The 19,111-nt window shown below is 42.8% G+C and overlaps 2 protein-coding genes across 5 annotated transcripts in view; one reads left to right on the forward strand and one right to left on the reverse strand.

Annotated features, from left to right (window-relative positions):
* The window catches only part of CCDC57 (coiled-coil domain containing 57), a 76,766-nt gene extending 72,939 nt beyond the window's left edge, over positions 1-3,827 (reverse strand). For 2 of the 4 annotated variants that reach the window (XM_067463764.1, XM_060764829.2), the window contains exons 1-2: positions 3,692-3,825; positions 3,427-3,502 (exon numbers count right to left, since the gene is read on the reverse strand). The gene's annotated coding sequence lies outside the window, so the exon portion shown is untranslated. Of the gene's footprint in view, positions 1-3,426; positions 3,503-3,691 lie in introns of all 4 variants that reach the window. The other 2 variants (XM_067463765.1, XM_060764833.2) reach the window with 2 other exon arrangements.
* An 8,792-nt stretch (positions 3,828-12,619) lies between these two features.
* The window catches only part of SLC16A3 (solute carrier family 16 member 3), a 42,196-nt gene continuing 35,704 nt past the window's right edge, over positions 12,620-19,111 (forward strand). The window contains exon 1 of the mRNA XM_060764826.2: positions 12,620-12,969. The gene's annotated coding sequence lies outside the window, so the exon portion shown is untranslated. The remainder of the gene's footprint in view (positions 12,970-19,111) is intronic.

Genomic DNA, 19,111 nt, shown 5'->3' on the forward strand with positions numbered 1-19,111 from the left:
TAATAATAATAATAATAATAATAATAATAATAATGGGGTTCTATAGAACATAGTTTCAAAACTGCTGGATGAATGTATCAAGATGCTACAGACTTGCTATTATTTTTGCAGCAGCAGATTTAACCCAGTTGTTCTACCTATGACATGTCCAGCCAGGGGACTCTTCATGTGAATTATTTGAATTCTGCAGCTATTCTGATTTTTCTTTCTTTCTGGATTTTCCCCAATAAGAGAAAAGGAGGCAATGGATTACATATAGAAAACAATAACATCTGAAAAAGCCTAAAATCCAGTGACTGAAGTAGGGTGATGAAGACTTTGGCTAATGAGCTGTCAAAGGCTTTCATGACTGGAATCACTGGGTTGCTGTGAGCTTTCTGGGCTGTATGGCCATATTTCAGAAGCATTCTCTCCTGATGTTTCACCTACATCTATGATAAGCATCCTCAAAGATTGTGAGATCTGTTATGAAACAACCAGAGCCAGTTAACACATCCCAACAAAGGATTTCCCCAGGCAGGAAGCATCCAGGATTTGAAGCTGCAAGGCTATTCAATGCTAATAAAAGTGGTCAATTGCAACATTCGCACTTGCCTCAAGCAGACAAAAGTTCTTTCTCCCACTCTCGACATTTCACAGATATATAAACCTCACTTGCCTAGTTTCCAACAGACCCCTCAACCTCTGAGGATGCCTGCCATAGATGTGGGTGAAACTTCAGGAAAGAATGCTTCTGGAACATGGCCATACAGCCCAGAAAACTCATACCAACCCAGTCTGGCTAATACCAGTCTCTTGACACATTGCATTGTAATTGTTTTGTTATGTATTGTTATGGCTTAAAATCATGAGTAAAAGTGTTCTCTTAAATTGGCAAATATATTCATAGGTGAAGGAAATAGGAAATAATGGAACAAAAGACTATGTGATGTAAGAGGAATCACCTGTGATGCTTCTCTGCAAAACTTAAAAACGTACTTTCTCTCAGATGATATTACAATACGGAAACATTAAGGCTGGATCTACACTGCCATATAGTATAGTTTCAGAACATGGATTAGCTGCATTGACTTGGATTATATAGCAGTATCGACTTGTATAATCCAGTTTAATGTAGTTAATCCACGTTCTGAAACTGCAATATATGACAGTGTAGATCCAGCCTAAAAATGTCTTCAATGGGAAAAAAGAGTGTTGGATAAAAGTGTGTCAAAACATGTATTTCCTGCAGTAGGAAACTAAGGCATAAAACCTTTTTTCTTCCTCCACAAAAACCCGAAAAGTGGGGTAAAGTGGAGCTGAACATGGCTTTTCATAAGAGTTCTGATGCAATGTATAGTCACTGAACTGGCTACATGGGGATTTCAAGGCTCACTTTCTTGTTCAGTAAGCCACAATGACCTGTCTGACTGGAAATGTTATGACTAATTTCCTACAGTGATTGCTCAGATTAACACTAATTTCAGCATTATAGAGAGTCACTTGCCAAAGGAAAATGTGTTCTCTTGAAGTATTCTGATTCTGAGAATAGAGCAAAGGGATACCAGTCATAAAATAAAATAAAATGTCCTAGAGGTTTCCTGTCTCTTTAACTAGAGTAACATGACACTAATTTCAAGAGACAGGAACCTCCTAGGACTGTAATTGTAATTTGTGTAGTAACAAGTTGATTACAAGGTGAGCTCAGAGATTGTGTTTCTGTTTCTTTGCTTAGTAGTGGCAGGCTAAAATGTTTGAAACTTTAGAAGTACTTTAGGCAGTGTTGTGGTAGTGATGGGGGAAAGAGTGGTTTTGTATTTATTCTATTGAGTCCCCATTTACACAAACTGTAAAATCCAGAATGATGTGGATTATAAGCAGGGACGGCTCATCCATTACGCGAAGTAAGCGGTCGCAGAACACTTTTTTTTGCCAGGGGCTGCTACCGGCTGTTAGGATTTGTGGGTGTTGCAGTCCAAAACACCTGGAGGGACAAAGTTTGCCCGCGTCTGGTGTAGATACACTGATAGAAGCACATTTATGAGTGCAAGTCTACATTCTCTTATTGAGAAGACACATATAGTTAGAGACATAGCTCAGAAGTATCAATGTACTTACTCTATTGATGCGGGGCTGGAATTAGGGTGCTTTTAGGCTTTTTTTCCCCAGCAAAGGAATTTTATGGGAATCAAGCCTATTATTTTCCTGTTTGTTTTACCACCACTTTGCGTTCTATTTTCCTATAAAAGGATTTTCTAATATGTTAAAGAGGAAATGGTTAATTGTTTAGGAAGAGGTACTTCTATCTTTTGCGTGCCTCTGAGCTGGAGGGGGGCAAGCGGGGGAGGAAGCTGGATATGGATGAGGAAGGTAGTGATTGTCTCATCAGTTCTAATCTCATGAGGATTAGATACCTACACTGAGGAAGGTTATTTAAATAGCAGTTAAATACTATTAGCTTGCTGGAGATCTCTGGTTAATCAGGTAAATTGTGGCCTTTTGTTTATCAAACAGCTCGATTCGCTATTAATTTCTTCCTCTTTATGCAATAAATCACAGAATCGCAGGGAAGCAGAAGACATTGTGTCCAAATTGCTGCCCTGCCTTTCACCCACATGATCCATCAATCAACTGAAAATTTAGTGTATCATAAGTACAAAGCCAGGTTTCTGCCAAAGACGGAGAGAGAAAAAGAGAGAAAAAGACTAACGGCACGTACAGAACAAATATCTCAGAATGATTCATATATCTGGGCTTGGCTGCTTGCCAAAAGGTTGCATTAGTTTTTCATACTTCCAGTAAGTAACCAAAACTTAAAGATGTAATGCTGCCTTTACTCTCACAGCTAATTTTATTATGATTTTGGGGTTAACTACAAGCAAATTAAACGTGAAACATGCACTTTAAGATCCCAATCTTTTATAAACTCTAAAGTAAATGTTTTCAGCCCTGATACAGATGAGGACTGGGGATCATATTTCCTCACCCAAAGCTTTTTGTTTTGTCACAGTGTCTAGCTGCTTCCTGACAATGCATCCATTTCATTTGCAAATATCTTAATTACTCAACAACGATTACTGTCTATAGATCCTACAAATTCAAGTTCACAACATATAAAATGAATTAAAAGCAATTGGATCATGTCATATAGGCAGTGTTTGTTTCACGTTTCCCCTCCCTAACACAGAAGTTTTCTCATTCTGACTGCCTCAAAAACAAAACAAAAAAACACAACAACAACAATGCTGTAATTATCAAAATCACACAGGTCATTTGCAATTAGCCATGTTGATTGGCATTGAGTAGTCTTGCAACTGCAAAGCCTGGCTGTTGCTTCCTGGGGGCAGCAACAGCCCCCAGGCAGCAACGCCAACCATCACCCATGTCAAAAAAAGAAACACAACTAAAGCTCTGACAGAATATGCAAACATAATATGCGAAGCCTACCTCCTCCAAGGTGAACTGAACCACCTTAACTGGGCTCTACAGACCAATGGATACTCCACTACAGACATCAGAAGAGCTGCAAGACCAAAAACAAGCCATGAGAGTAAAGACAAAGATCCACCCAAAGGAAAAGTATCTTTACCATACATTAAGAGAACCACTGACTGCATTGGGAAGCTGATGAAGAAACACAACCAATCTACAGACCCACCAAGAAAATCCAACAAATGCTACGTTCAGCAAAGGACAAGAGGGATCCTCTTACCTCTGCGGGAGTCTACTGTATACCATGCAGCTGTGGATAAGTCTACATAGGAACCACCAAGCACAGCATTGTCCAAACACAAATCAAAGAATATGAAAGACACTGCAGACTCCTTCAATCTGAGAAGTCAGCTATAGCAGAGCACTTGATGAGTCAAGCTGGTCACAGTATATTATTAAGAACACATAAATGCTGGACCACTCCAACAACTACCATATCAGACTACACAGAAAAGCCACTGAAATCCACAAACATGTGGACAATTTCAAGTGAAAGGAGGAAACTATGAAAATGAACAAAATCTGGCTTCCAGTATTTAAAAAAACCACCAGAATTAAGACAGTAAATAAAGAACACTAATCAGAAATGGGAATGTCAGACAGCTAACAATCAAGTTTCAGTTTATACCTCCCAAACAAAGGATGCCCCCAAGCAGCAACTGCCAAGCTTTACAGCTAATTGCATCACTCACACTGGCCAGCTAATTGCCAGCTAATTGCATCATTCACTCTGGCTTAAAACAGACAAGAGTTCTTTCTCCCACGCTGGGCATTCCACAGATACACCCCACTGGCCTCATTTCCAACAGACCTCTGAACAAACTTCTGAGGATGCCGGCCATAGATGCAGGTGGAACATCAGGAGAGAATGCTACTGGAACATGCCTATACATGAGTCCCCATCGGGGTTGAGAAGGGTGGTATACAAATACAGTAAATAAATAAATAAATAAATATCATTGCCCAAAAAACTCACAGCAACCCAATATTGTAGACCTCTGCAAGTCAAATTGCCTGGTACTTTTATGGATGTAAAATCAACTTTTGACTCCAGAGGTAAATTATGGGAAAGACTGGACAATATTTTTGTCAATGAATTACTTGCAGGCACACAATGACAACAGCAACCTCTGGAAGGAGGCAAATGGTGAGTATTCAAACACTGTTCAGTATAAAGTGTAGTAGGTTTCCTGGGAACGCCGTCTGTACGTCTTTGTGTTAAAACACTAACATCACCTGGTTTTGCTAAAGGTGCAAACCTATTTTTCCTTGAAATGTCAAATGCAAATAAAGTCTACAGTGCAATATAGTCATTCAGTTTGCTTTGTTAGAGATGGTTTGATCTCTGGTGTTAGTGGATTAGTTAATCCCTTCCCCCTTTTTGTCATGCTAATGACAGAGCAAAAGGCAGACCCAACAGCAAGACTTTTTGTTCACATGAAGGGCCTGTTATTCACAGAGAAAGTGGAGGTTAAACATTGATCAGCAGCAAAACCCCTCTTACAAGCAGCCGCTCCCAGAGCAACCAAACAGTGAGCAACTAAGCAATTAATCTGTGTAATTAAAAGTTGTAAATAGTCAATAAACCATTAAAACTATAAAGCTGTTAGCACAGGACTATAAAATAGTAAAATTGTGGGGTATAAAACAATAAAACTTAGGCGATAATATCAAACAAGATTAAGAATTCCTAGCAAAAGCAGATTTTCAGCAAAAAAGGGAAAAAATGCCATTCTAGTAATCCCTCAAAACTGTTAAATCTCTTTTTAAACAGGTGCAGTTTATCCCTGCGTCTTTTAATTATTCTTTTGAAAATTGTGACTCTTTTGAAAATTGTAAACAGACTTTTGGCCATTTTCAGTTTTAGTCTGCTCCTGACTGGATGATCAAGAGGAGAGGATTATTCATTTTTACCAATAGTTTATGAGAATTAATATCAGAGGGAGAAAGAGGCTAAGTCTGAACTACAGAGCTGGATTGTTATATACCTTGTGTTGTTAAAGACTTTCATGCCCGGATTCACTGGGCTGCTGTGAGTTTCGGGCTGTATGGGATGCCTACCATAGATGTGGGTGAAACTTCAGGAGAGAATGCTTCTAGAACATGGCCATACAGCCCGGAAAACTCACAGTAACCCACTGTTACATGCTTTACATGCCATTACTCCAGACTCAGACTTTGTAAAAAATTGAAGATTCCTCTTAGGGCCCTTCCACACAGCTGTATAACCCAGAATATCAAGGCAGAAAATCCCACAATATCTGCTTTCAACTGGGATATCTGAGTCCACACTGCCATATAGTCTAGTTCAAAGCAGATAATGTGAGATTTTATTCAGCTGTGTGGAAGGGGCCTTATTACCCTTTTATGGTGATGATTGAGTATTATCTCAGATCCATTTTAGTAGCCTTTTTGGGTACTTCAAGGGTTGCTAGGCTACCAACTCTATTTGGATGCTATTCATTTATTTAAATTCTTGTTGCTGTGTGCTTTCAAGTCATTTCTGATTTATGGCAATCCTAAGGCAAACCTATAATGCAGTTCTCTTGGCATAATGTTTAAGTGGGGGGTTGCTTTTGCCTTTGTCTTCCTTTGAGGCTCAGGGCCCTTCCACGCAGCCCTATATCCCAGGATATCAAGGCAGAAAATCCCACATTATCTGAGTGTGGACTCAGTGCCCTTCCACAAAGCCCTATATCTCAGAACATCAAGACAGAAAATCCCACAATATCTGCTTTGAACTGGGTTATCTGAGTTCACACTCAGATAATGTGGGGTTTTCTGCCTTATTTTTCTGGGATATGGGGCTGTGCGGAAGGGCCCTGAGACTACAAATGATTATTTAGATGTATACTACCAATAGAGAACCAATGTGTCACAGTGGCTTGAATGTTGGGCTAGGGGCACTTCCACACAGCCCTATATTCCAGAATGTCAAGACAGAAACTCCCACATTATCTGAATGTGAATTCAGATAACCCAATTCAAAGCAAATATTTTGGGATTTTCTGCCTTGATATTCTGGGGGGCCTTCCACAGACCTATATCCCAGAAAATCAAGGCAGAAAATCCCACATTATCTTTGAACTGGGTTATCAGAGTCCACATTCAGATAATGTGGGATGTTCTGCCTTGATATTCTGGGATATAGGGCTGTGTGGAAGGGCCCTTAGTTTCAGAGGAAAGCAAAAGCAACCCTCTCTGAACAAACCTTGCCAAGAAAACTTCATGATAGAGGGCACGTAACAACAATCCTCAGATAGGCCTCCAACATAGAATACTATGTGAATCTGGTTTACTTCTTGCTTACTGTAACACAGGTGAATATATTTCTTGTCAAGTGTGAGGTAGGGGAAGGAATAGAGAGATACTTGACAAACATACAGTATAAGAATATCAGAAGATTCCTTCAGTGTTAGGGCAAAAGTTCATTAGTCAGTATTCCACTTTCTGCAATGGCTGATGCTTGGAAAGATTTTGCAAAAGTACCATGAAGAGAAATAGTTGTCCAGTGTGGTTAGTCATTATAGTGGCCAGAATACTGGATGCTGACCTATACCACTGTGTGTAAGCCTCACTAAGCCACTGAACTTTTTATGGCCTTAGACTCCGATCCTTGGATGGTGTGTTTTAACATAGGAATGCATTTTAATTATTTGTAATACGTATTAATTTTAATCCAATTTGTTTTTAAGTTAGTATTCTATGTTTTTAAGGCACTGTGGAGATGCCACCTGTAAGCTGCCTTGAGTCCCCCTTGGAGTATAGAAAAACAGGAATAAGGTAAAAAAAGTGTAGCTTTGGGGGCATTTCATTGTATTTTTCCTCAATATTTTAATTTCACACTACATCCATTGTATATTGTCTAGAAATCTTACTGGGAGTATCTCTACTTTATTAATTGGGAATTTACCTTGCCATTTTTTCCAGCACTCCAGGGATGAGATCATTGGCCCCCTTTAATTTCTTTTAGAGTTTTATTGTCAATCCATCCTTTTAAGCACAAACAATGATCCCATCCATTAATTGTTTTTTTTTTCCATTCTGGTCCATCTTCTTGAATCATCAAAATCTAATTCTATCAATCTTGTTAACTGATAGGCCTCAAAATAATTTTGCAAATTAGGTGTACCCCATCCTCCCATCCCTTCTGGAGAGTAAAATATTGAATTGGGAATGTATATATTCAAGGTTTCAGATGAGCACATATGATCAAATGGCTTCTGGTCCCTTTGAGTGTATGCCATATTAAATATATTTGTAAAACTCTTTCAAACATTTTTTGAAGTGTGGTGGTATTGTAGGGGCAACGGCTCACCATCACTCCAGAACTCTGCACGAAGTCAGGAACCTCCTTGGGCTCGTGAAAGCGGTGAAAAGGAAAGTACGGCACAAGTTGAAATCCAACGGCAGAAGCTGTTTATTCTGGGCGAATAGCAATAAGCGACAGTAGGTGCCTACAGCACAAAAGGTCTGTCGCCACCTCAAAATGGGGTTGCAAGGCTTTTATCACTTTTACAGAAAGTCCAAAGCATATTCTCATTGGTGTACAAAGATTATTTCATAGGTCTAAGCTGGATAATACGGATTTTCATTGGTTCTCTATGATTCTAACAACCAAGACGGCAAACAGGTGGCAGGCTAACAATTGCAAAATTATGCTTTCATGTCTCTGACCCTGACTCTCTTAATTGCAATATGTCTGTGAGTCACTCTTATCTGCTTTTCTAATTCAAACACAAACTTCAAGCAGCTGGGAAATTAGGAAGTACTATCTAGCCAGCTCTTTGATTAATTCATCCTTAAGAGCAATTTTCTCTCTGTGGCAGTATTTTCTAAGCATCAGCATTGTAGCAGACAATGGCCTTTGCAAATCAGAATATACAGGACTTACAATCATTGGAAGCATCTATGAAAATCCCATTTAAAACTACATCTTCCTCAGTATGTATTAACATAACAGGAAATGGAGAACCGACAGCTTCTACAGGAAGCTGCAAGGCAGTTGCTTCTAGCAAGCCCATGTTCACTATATTTGTAAAGAAAATGAACAGTCAGTAATTAGCTTTAAGAGGCCACATAATAGCTTAGATGTGTGATGTACAAAGCTTGGATTTTGACCTTTAGAGCCCTACATGGTTTGGGTCTTAATTACCTACAGGATCTCCTTCTTCTGTACAATACACCCTTGAGTACACTGGGATCCTCTGGGAGACACTTAACGCCAATCAGCCAGAACCCGACTGGTTACTTCGACCATCCCAAGAATGTGAAACAACCTGCCAGAAAAGGTCTGACGGGAAAATGAGCTATAGGAATTTAAAACACATCTGAAAACTTAACTCTGCTGGCAGCCCTACTCAGTCAGTTTTAACCATGAATTTTAAACTCACATCTTGTGTTCACTATAGTTTAATATTTGTTCTGTGCATTTTAATGTATATATTTTGTAGAAATATGTTTTAATATGTGTATTTTATATAATCATGCTGATTATGTGTTTTTAGCTATGTTGTAGCCACAAGGAGAGGCGGAGAACAATTATTATTATTTTTATTTTTATTATTATTATTATTATTATTATTATTATTATTATTATTATTATTAGATTGGACTAGATTGGACCGGATGGCCCACGAGGTCTCTTCCAGCTATATGATTCTGTGATGACGATGATGACGACGACATGTGATATGTGAGAGTTGGGCTGTGAACATTAAAGAGAATAAAGCTGGGTCTAGGGATAGAATTCATATTATTGGCCAACATGTGTGTCACTGGAAAATCAGTCAAAGGATGTAGTGCACAATCAGGACTCCATGACAGTTGCACTATTGAGGCAAGGAAATTACTATATCAGTAATGAGGACTAGATTTGTTCGTCTTCTGAGTCCCTGTTACACGGTCTTCCTCCAGGAGAGGGGAAGTTGGTGAAGGGATGAGATAGGACTTTTTGGGCAAGCTTCCTTTCAGGCTTTTGGTCAGGAGTAGAAGTAGAAGGAAGAGTTAAACAAAGAGGGTGGATATATTCCTCCTTTACTAAAAGCAGGCATTTCAGTGATAGCAAGCAGCTCCTTTTCTATGGTTGTATCTCTTAATATGTCTTTCATCAGCTTTTATGGATTTTAACTGCAAATGTTTTAATATACCATTGATATTTAATTCTGTTTTAATGTTTGTATATTTGTATATTTTAAATTGTATTGGAATGTTTTTAATGTAAACGGCTTCAAATCTCCTCTGTGGAGAGAAAAAGCAGGGTGTAAATAAACATAATAATAATAATAATAATAATAATAATAATAATAGGGGTGTGGAATCAGATAAGAGTTTTAATTTTAATGTCTTATTTCACATTTAGTGATTGTAGATATCATAAAATGTACCGAGTGATTTGCAGAACTGTACATTTAAAAGAGAGGAGCATCTGGAAGATCTGGATAATCACAGCAGCTTTTAGAATTGAACTTAAAACAACTAAACTGAAGTATTCATTTGAAACATGTATTAAATCCTGTGACAATCATGTTTAAGAACAAAATTACTAATGTTTTACAGGTTTATTATTATTTATTGTTATTGCTTTTGTGTTATTATTTATGCACTTGTTGTATTTTGTGTGTTTGCGCCTTTGAGTGTTTTGTGAACCACCTCAAGTCCCTTCAGGAGATGGTGTTGAGGTATAAAATTATTGTTATTATTAGTATTATTATTTAATTTTGACAGGATGTATTTATTTTTTTAAGTGCAGAGGTAGACAAGAAAAAGGGAATAGTGGATGTAGAGTGGGTGAGGAAAATGTGGCTCATAAGCAGCCCCAAGCCCCACTTTTGTGTCATCACAAATTCCCGATTAAGACTTCCTATTGCCCTTGTGCCTATTTTGGGCTAACTTTCAACAAGTTTTTTGCCCTCAAATGCACATCCATATTACCACAAATGCAAAGGTTTGCTTTAGTCTCCTCAGAATCAGCCACACACTGAAAAACAATGAGAATGGGCCGAAAATGCTGTCTGGAAGTGCTGCAATTTCACTTCTGGTACACCTGAATGCATCAATGAGGGCAGGGAAACAAAAGTGGGTCACCTTTCCCACAGAGCTGCTCACTCCTTGCAGAAGCAAGGGAGCTGTGGCTTCCTTTGCTGAACCCCCATCTACACTGACCATTTAATGCAGTTTGAAAATAGCTTCAGACTGCAGCAGCTCTCAAAACAACCTTCCACAAAAACACATTAATCACAGCCCTTAATATGCATTCATGTGTATTATGATTTTGTGTAATCACCAAACTGGGCCTCAAACTGGGTCCAGGGCTTCTTGTGTAATCATGTGCACAGTGAAATCACTTTATTCAATACCAGTTTGAAACTGCATTAAATGGGCCTGAGTCAGTCTCCCTGTATGAAATGTGATGCTATTGCTTACCGGGATTGAAAAGTTGCCTGTTTCATTCAGACCTAAAAGTAGAAGGGGTCCCAGCTGCTAAATAATGATGCTGCCCAAGGGAACTGTGAGCCTGAGGGAAGAGAAAGGCATCTGAGGCTGGTGTGTTTGAGTGTCGTTAAGTGATAAGCACAACAGTGGCAACAGATGAAAGACAGCACAAGCCTCCAAAATAGCCTTCACGAAAAAGGCCAATGGCACAGAGGAGTGTTCGTGCTCAGTGAAAGAATCCTGAATGCCAGGACTGGGGAGAGGAGTGAACTTTGACCCTTCAGACAAGCAGGAACATTACCCGCATGATTTTCTGACACTTCCCAGACTGTTTGGGAGACATGATGTCTTGCCACTGCCCAGACTCTTATTTCTTGCCACTTCTGAGGATTAATGGGGATTGGGAACATCAGACAGATTCCCCAGCACTGTTATAAGGGGAGGGTTAGAGCTCTAGCCCAGGAGGTCCAGGGGTGCTGACCACATTGGGGGAGATCACTGGAGGGGGCGACACCCCAATGATGGTCTATAATTTTTCATGCAGTCTTCTGGTTGAACGTGGTGCCTTTGAGACCAACCCTGGTTCCCAACCCCAGTTCCCTCTCCCAGGTGGAAGAGGGTTGAGCGGGGGGGGGGGGCACCATGAGTGATCCCATTGGGTGTCCCCAACCCTCATGATGCCGCTGATCTGGCTGCTTCCAAGGTGGAGAGGGGCACTCAAGCTCCATGTCCCAAGTCCCCGCATGGTCAAGGGGGGTTGAACTTGATGGCCCCTGCCCTGTGGTCTCCTCCCAAGCTAGGCTTCTAAATTCACAGTGTGGTGGAATCTGAATTGTATGGGAGCTCTCCAAGGTGCTGAAGGCTTTCCTTCCTGCTTGCCCCTAGTGCCCTGTTCCTCCCTCATTTTGTCTGTTCTTAACCCAGCCCAGTTGGATCCAGTCGTATAGACACTTGTGGCTCCCTTGGTTCTGATCCGGTTCCCAGGTCTGACCCTGGTTTGGATCGAGAGGGTCAAACCTGTTGAGTGAATGGGCTTATTAACAAAAAACCCTCCTCATAAATGCACACCACAGTAATTTAGCAGCAGGAGTGTGACCCAGGACCTGCAGCCCAAAGTGATAAAAAAGAACAAAAACACACAGATCAATGTTATCTCTTCCATCGGAGGCTTTTATTTGTAGTAAAATAATATAGTTGCACTATTTACAACAACAAGGTTTCAATAACACAAATAAATGAATACATAGTCGCTTTACGCACAGCAGCCTTCACACAGGAACTTTCTCACAGGAGACTTCTCTCACACAGAGATTTACCTCACACTCCTCTGGAGGACACTAGTTTTGGCCCACTAACTCGAACAGGCTTTGGCCTACTCACTCTTCTCAGGATGATACTAGCTTTGGCCCAGTGACTCTAACAGGCTTCGGCCTACTAACCCTTTCAGTGCTTGACTCACCCTCCTGTAATCAAAAATACCTGGGTGACACCATGAGCGATCCCACTGGGTGTCCCCAACCCTCGTGAGGTTGTTGCTCTGGCCCCTTCCAAGGTGGCGGGGGGGGGGGCACTCAAGTTCCACGTGGATGGCCCCTGCCCTGTGGTCTCCTTCCAATGGGGTGGAATCGGAACTGTATGGTAGCTCTCCAAGGTGCTGAAGGCTTTCCTTCCTGCTCCAGTTCCCTGGCCCTCCCTCCTCCTCTCTGTCCTTAATCCCGCCCAGTTGGATCCAGTCCTCCGGACACTTGTGGCTCTCCTGGTTCTGGTCCGGTTCCCAGGCCTGACCCAGGTTTGGATCGAGAGGGCCAAACCCGCCCCTGTCTCTCTCTCTCCGCGGCCACCCACGTTGGACAACAAACCAACCCCCACCTGCGGCCAACCAGCCGCCCGCCCAGTCCCGACCCCGTGGGAGGCGCCAGGACCATCCCGCCGCCGGCCCGCCCTCTGCCTCCCCGGCCTCGCCCGCAGAGGAGCTGCCGCCTTCCCAGCCCCAGGCGCCCACTCGCCCGGGACCGGAGACCCTCGCCCCCCGGAGGAGGAGGCGCCCTTGTCGCGAGACCCCAGGTGAGTCCGGGGATGAGGAGGGATGGGGGGCTTGCCCTTCGCCCTATGGCCCGCAGCATCCCTTCCCCCGGGACAGGAGGAGGAGGAGGAGGAGGAAGAGAGGGCTTCGGGCGGAGAGGCCCCTCCGCGACCTATAGCCGAGGGGCGGCGGGGAGGGAGCGCCTGCCAGGCCGGGTGCCTACGTGCGCGCCGATGGGTTTGGACTCCGCGCCTCTCCTCCTCCTCCTCCTCCTCGTCGTCGTCGTCGTCGTCCTCTTCCTGGCAGCCCTCGGCGCGCCGTGGGTCGGGAGGCTGCCTCCTCTGCGAGCCCTCTCTGGGCGCCGGGGGCATCTTTGGGGCCGAAGCGCCTACGAGCTACCAGGCTAGGGCTTGTCTCCCACCCGCCGTCCCATTCCTGCCTCTTCTCCTCGCCCCACGCTCTCAATCCCAGCGTTTCTCAGTTCCGAGGATGAGTTGTAAATGCGATCTCGCCTCCCTGCCAATGTCAGAGTGACCCTGGAGGCTCTGGGCAAGCGGCGGGTCCTGCTGCCCCCTCCCTCTCCCCTCCCCCCTCCCTCCCGGGGGTTTTCGTGCGTGGCGGCCTCAAGGATTGCGGAGCGCCTCGCGCCACTTACTCCTCGCGCGCCTCTTCCACCAAGTTGGGCGCCGCTGGCCCCAAAAGGAAGCCTCTCAAGCAGGCCCTTTCGCTCTTGTTGTCCATGTTCCAGGCGGTCTCGTCCCCTCCTGTTTGGTCTCCCTCGGCCCCATTGGCTCCCTGGCTCCGAAGCCCGTCTCTCTGAGCTCTGCTTCATTCGCCTGAATGGGTTCCTGCCCCTTTAAACCCCCAAACGAGGTCTGCGTGATGCTCGGGGGCCCTTCCTGCCGTGGGGTGCCCCACCAGCCCTCGCTTCCTGGGCTTTAGGGAGATGAGGAATTAAGCCTCCGGTGGCACAATTCCTAACAGCCGGTAGGCTGTTAGGAATTGTGGGAGTTGGAGTCCAAAACACCTGGAGGGCCGAGGTTTGCCCATGCCTGGGTTAAGTCCTTGTGCTGGCAGGACTGCTGACCGACAGGTTGGCGGTTCGAATCCGAGGAGTGGGATGCGCTTCTGTCTGTCAGCCCCAGCTCCCCATGCGGGGACATGAGAGAAGCCTCCCACAGGATGGTAAAACACCACACATCCGGGCGTCTCCTGGTCAACGTCCTTGCAGACAGCCAGTTCTCTCACACCAGAAGCGACTTGCAGTTTCTCAAGGGCGGGGAGGGGGATGAGGAGGCTGGCTCACTAACGAGATTGAGGGATCATCCAGCTCTCCCTTCCTTCCTCTGAAATTTCGCCGGGATTGAAACTCTGCAGCGGGTCCAAAGGATGGAGAGCGGCATTGCCAGGGAGAGAAGGAAGGAAGGAAGGAAGGAAGGAAGGAAGGAAGGAAGGAAGGAAGGAAGGAAGGAAGGAAGGAAGGAAGGAAGGAAGGAAGGAAGGAAGGAGCCTTTCATTGGAGCATAATGTGACATAGAGGTGTAGAACTAATCTAGATGTGTGCCTTTAGGTCAAACTGTTGACATGTGGTGACTCAATGGGTTTGTAGGGTTGTCTTAGGTAAACAAATATTCAGAAAGAGTTTGGCCAGTGAAGCACCTGGGAATCTTGGGTGGTCTCCTACCCAAGTACTAAACAGGGCTGACCCTGCGTAATTACAGTTTTCTATACCATCACAGCCAATGCCCAGATACTGGTTGCTGACCTTACTTAATGCAATGCTTTTTTGATGAGTCTAGGATCTGAAACACTGTACCAGGCATAGATTTTGTAAAGAAATGGGCACTATTCATACTTGGGATTTTTTTATTTAATTAGCTGCTCCCTTAAAGGTAAAGGCAAAGGCAAAGGTTTCCTCTGACATTAAGTCCAGTCGTGTCTGATTCGGAGGGGTGGTGGTGGTGGTGGTGGTGCTCATCTCCATTTCTAAGCCGAAGAGCCAGCATTGTCTGTAGACACCTCCAAGGTCATGTGGATGGATGGAAGGTAACTGCATGAAACTCGTTACCTTCCTACCGAAGTGGTACTATTGATCTACTTACATTTGCATGTTTTTGAACTGCTAGGTTGGCAGAAGCTGGGCCTAACAGAAGGAGCTCACTCAGCTCCCCAGATTCGAACTGCCAACCTTTAGGTCAGCAAGTTCAGCAGCTCAGCAGTTTAGCTCACTGCGTCACTGGGCCCCCCCAGCTGCTCCTTTGTTGTATGTTTAAAAGAATGTCCCAAAATATTGATTTTAAAGGGCATGCATTTGACTCAGGTCATCCATCCCTCCTAATTGCTTGTCCCATTTTATCGATAAAGGTGGGTTTTATGCTTCTCTGACATTCTAACTGTATCGTAAATCTAATAGACCAGACATGGGCAAACTTTGGCCCTCCAGGTGTTTTGGATTCCAACTCCCACAATTCCTAACAGCCTCAGGCCCTTTCCTTTTCCCCTTTCTTTTTCGTTTTCCCACTTAAGCGGCTGAGGAGGAAAAGGAAAAGGTCTGAGGCTGTTAGGAATTGTGGGAGTTGGAGTCCAAAACATCTGGAGGGCGAAGTTTGTCCATGTCTGTAATAGACTGTCTGTTGACATACCTTCCTGTGTATAGTTATTTCAATACACTCTACACTTCCCAAACACTTATTTCCAAACACGAATCATCCAAGTATTTGGGGAAGGCTCACCCCAAACGGACACAGTGAGCTCCCCATACACACTTGGATCTTGAACTCCTAGTATTTCTAAATGTGTGTCTATCACTTATTCTGGAGATTGAAAGGGAGCAATTTGGAGATTTGATGTGGAGCAGAATTTAGAGGCACGGATGAATGATGTCATGAACTGCATTGTAGACAGTCAGTACTACTAATTTATTGTGTTTTTCCATTATCTATAACAAGAGCAAAGAGACGTGGTAATTACAGAGAATTAAAACAGAAACGAGAACATCATGTAATGTTGCAGATTAATATGCAAGCAGCAGGCTGGAAATGTTTTGCTTTGCTCTTACTCTCATGCCATCTGGATGAATCCATTGCTTGGTGCAGAGTTTAGGATTCTAATGTGGCTCCTTGACATCGTCTGCTCCTTCTGAAGGGTAAATTCTTTGGTTGTAAGGCAGCATAGCTTGTGAGACAGTCTAAAGAGCACTGTCTGGTCGGAGCACTGACAGTAAAATGACACCTTCACCCAACAGATCTTCCGCCAGGGTATTCAGTTCTCCCCGTCACTTGGTTTCTTCTGAGTATGCAAACATTTGTGCACGTGAGTAATTTGAGCCTCATAAGCTACACGGTGACCCAGTCGATTCAGAGTGATGACCGTGTGGGCCCTTACTCATCAAGATGAATGTGTGTAGGACTGGAACTTAGGTCTGCAATTATTAAATGGCTCCCTTATGGTGCGATTAAAGCTCTAGAGAGGCAATTGTTAATCTCCAGACAAAAAACATGAAATATTAATGAATTAGATAGCCATGTTTGATATAGTAGCAGACGTGGTTTTACTTTTCAGATACAACAAAGCAAAATAAGCTAATTGAGGAATGGCTTTTGAGCTAATCTGATGCATCTGCACTCTCATTGCTAGCAGACATCGACAGGAACCCAGTAAATTCTCTCTCTGTGTGTGTGTGTGTGTGTTCATATGTCCATGGGAGCAGAAAAGCCTGCAGGCAATTATTCATAAAACTAAAGAAGAAGATACAGACAGGTTTTCAGCACCAGGATGGATTTGAACTTGTCCTGGCTGATGCTCATAAGTATTTTAATTTAAATGTAATTTGACTGTATATTGTTGTAAAGGCTTTGAATTATTGCCTATCTGTAAGCTGCCTTCAGTCCCCTCCGGTGTACAGAAAGGCAAGATATAAATATAGTGAGTAAATAAATAAGTACCCATGGATGGAATAGAAGATAATAGAAGAGTGACCTTGTTGCAGCTGTTTTAATTGTGTGTGTGTTGTTGTTCTGATTAGTTGTCTCCCACTTCTCTCCAGGGAAAACAAAGGGTGTCTCTGCACATGTTGTTGAAATACAGTGTCCATCAGCCCTTGACAGCATAGCCAATGGTAAAGATTAAAAGTTGCTGCTGTCAAGCCATGTTCTATGGAGATGAAAGTGTCCATTGGAAAAGGGCTACTGAATGTTCTAAATTAATAAGAAAACATTTGGGTCTAGCAAGAATGTCATATTTACACTTGTTATTTGAAGTGGTATTCTGGCTGCAGCAGTGGCAGCAATATCCAAAAACTGTTTGGCTTTCCATCTATGCATACTGTTTCTATAACCCCCAAGGTGACTTAGTCATCCAGGACACATCTGTTTCTCTATCTGTATTTAATTCCAAATCTAGTCCATCTCATGCAAGGATTGAGGCCAAGTTGAGGGGGAAATGGTATATTAATTACAATGCAACCTCCAAATGAGTTAATTAAATCCTTCCAAAATCAGTTGCGAATTTGAATAGTATCAGACTGCACATTAAATGGCATGTTGTTGTTCATTCGTTCAGTTGCTTACGACTCTTCGTGACCTCATGGACCATCCCATGCCAGAGCTCCCTGTCAGCCGTCACCTCCCTCAGCTCCTTCAGAGTCAAGCCAGTCACTTCAAGGATGCCATCCATCCATCTTGCCCTTGGTCGGCCCCTCTTCCTTTTTCCTTCCATTTTCCCCACCATCATTGTCTTCTCTAAGCTTTCTTTTCTTCTCATGATGTGGCCAAAGTACTTCATCTTTGTCTCTACTATCCTTCCCTCCAATGAGCAATCAGGCTTTATTTCCTTAAGTATGGACTTGTTGGATCTTCTCGCGGTCCAAGGCACTCTCATTAAATGGCATATATTCAGTGAAAGGGATTTCCAGAGTGTGAGTAAGGCCTTTCTATGCAATATCTACTCATAGCACTCTGAAAGATGCAGGACCTAGGTGACCTTCCAGTCTTTTCTTAGCATCAGTCTTTCTGCCTTCCACTGGAAGTACCAGACTGGGACTCCCATTTTTTTTTTGCATGCCAGTTACTTGGTAATGGTAGCTAAGAAGGAAAACGCACACAATATTTTTCCAAGTTCTATACCATACACACACACACACACACACACACATTTTAATATATACACACACACTCATATATATATACATTTTTATTTACACACATTAACAACGTATAGTATAAACAGAACACAAAACAATGAACATTTTACACACACATAACCCCACCACTGAGGCTTGAACAAATATAATTTCCTTTGCCATAAATGTATGAATCAACCAGTAAACAAATTGTTTGTTTTCCAAGTTCTATACAACTGGGATCTGCATTACCGCTTTAAGTTAATCATCCATTGTGTGGTTAACCTCACGAATATATTCTGGATGCTATAGAAGAGTGGGAGGTGGAAGAGACTTGAGGAAGTTGATGGAATATACTGTGAAATAGAGTACTGTTTCTTAAACTGTGGGTCTCAGCCCTAAATGGGGTCCCTGTAGCTCAATGTTGGGGTCTCAAAAATTTGGCAACAGTAAAACGTTTTTGAACACCACTTAATAGCTTTTAAAGAAATTTATAGCAAGAATATGCAGCATTTTCAATGGACTCAACTGTACTCCATAAAAAGGAAGATCAGCCTGTTTAACAAACCTTGGAAATGCTGGTTTATTTCCACTAAAAATATTTTTATACCTATTTCTGGGGTGGAAATGGGTCATGAAAAAAATTTCAGACAGAAAGTGGTCAAAGTAGGAAAAGTTTTTAAAGCCCTGAACCAGAGCCAATGAGACAAAAATTAAAGAAAATAAGGGGAATTTCAGGAGAAGAGGAATGCTTTAAAAAGACAAAAACTGGCCAAAGGTGATTGTAAAACATCACTTCTGACAAGCAGCAAAGATCACCAGTGACAGAAACAAAGATTTGTACAAGAAGCTGTAGTGGCAGAAGAAAAACAGATTCCGGCTGAGGACAGCTGTGTTCAGGAGGCCAGTATTACGCTTCTGTGGGAAAGGAGCCAAAGGTTTTCATTCTGTACAGTCTTCAGTTTGATTTAGAACAGTTTTGAAAAATAGTAGACGGGGAATGGTTTTGCTTATCAGAATATGAAGTACACGAACTAGCAAGTAATGTGCCCAAGTAAATGTCA

Source organism: Anolis sagrei, chromosome 2 (genome assembly GCF_037176765.1).
Source record: "Anolis sagrei isolate rAnoSag1 chromosome 2, rAnoSag1.mat, whole genome shotgun sequence".
Taxonomy (NCBI): domain Eukaryota; kingdom Metazoa; phylum Chordata; class Lepidosauria; order Squamata; family Dactyloidae; genus Anolis; species Anolis sagrei.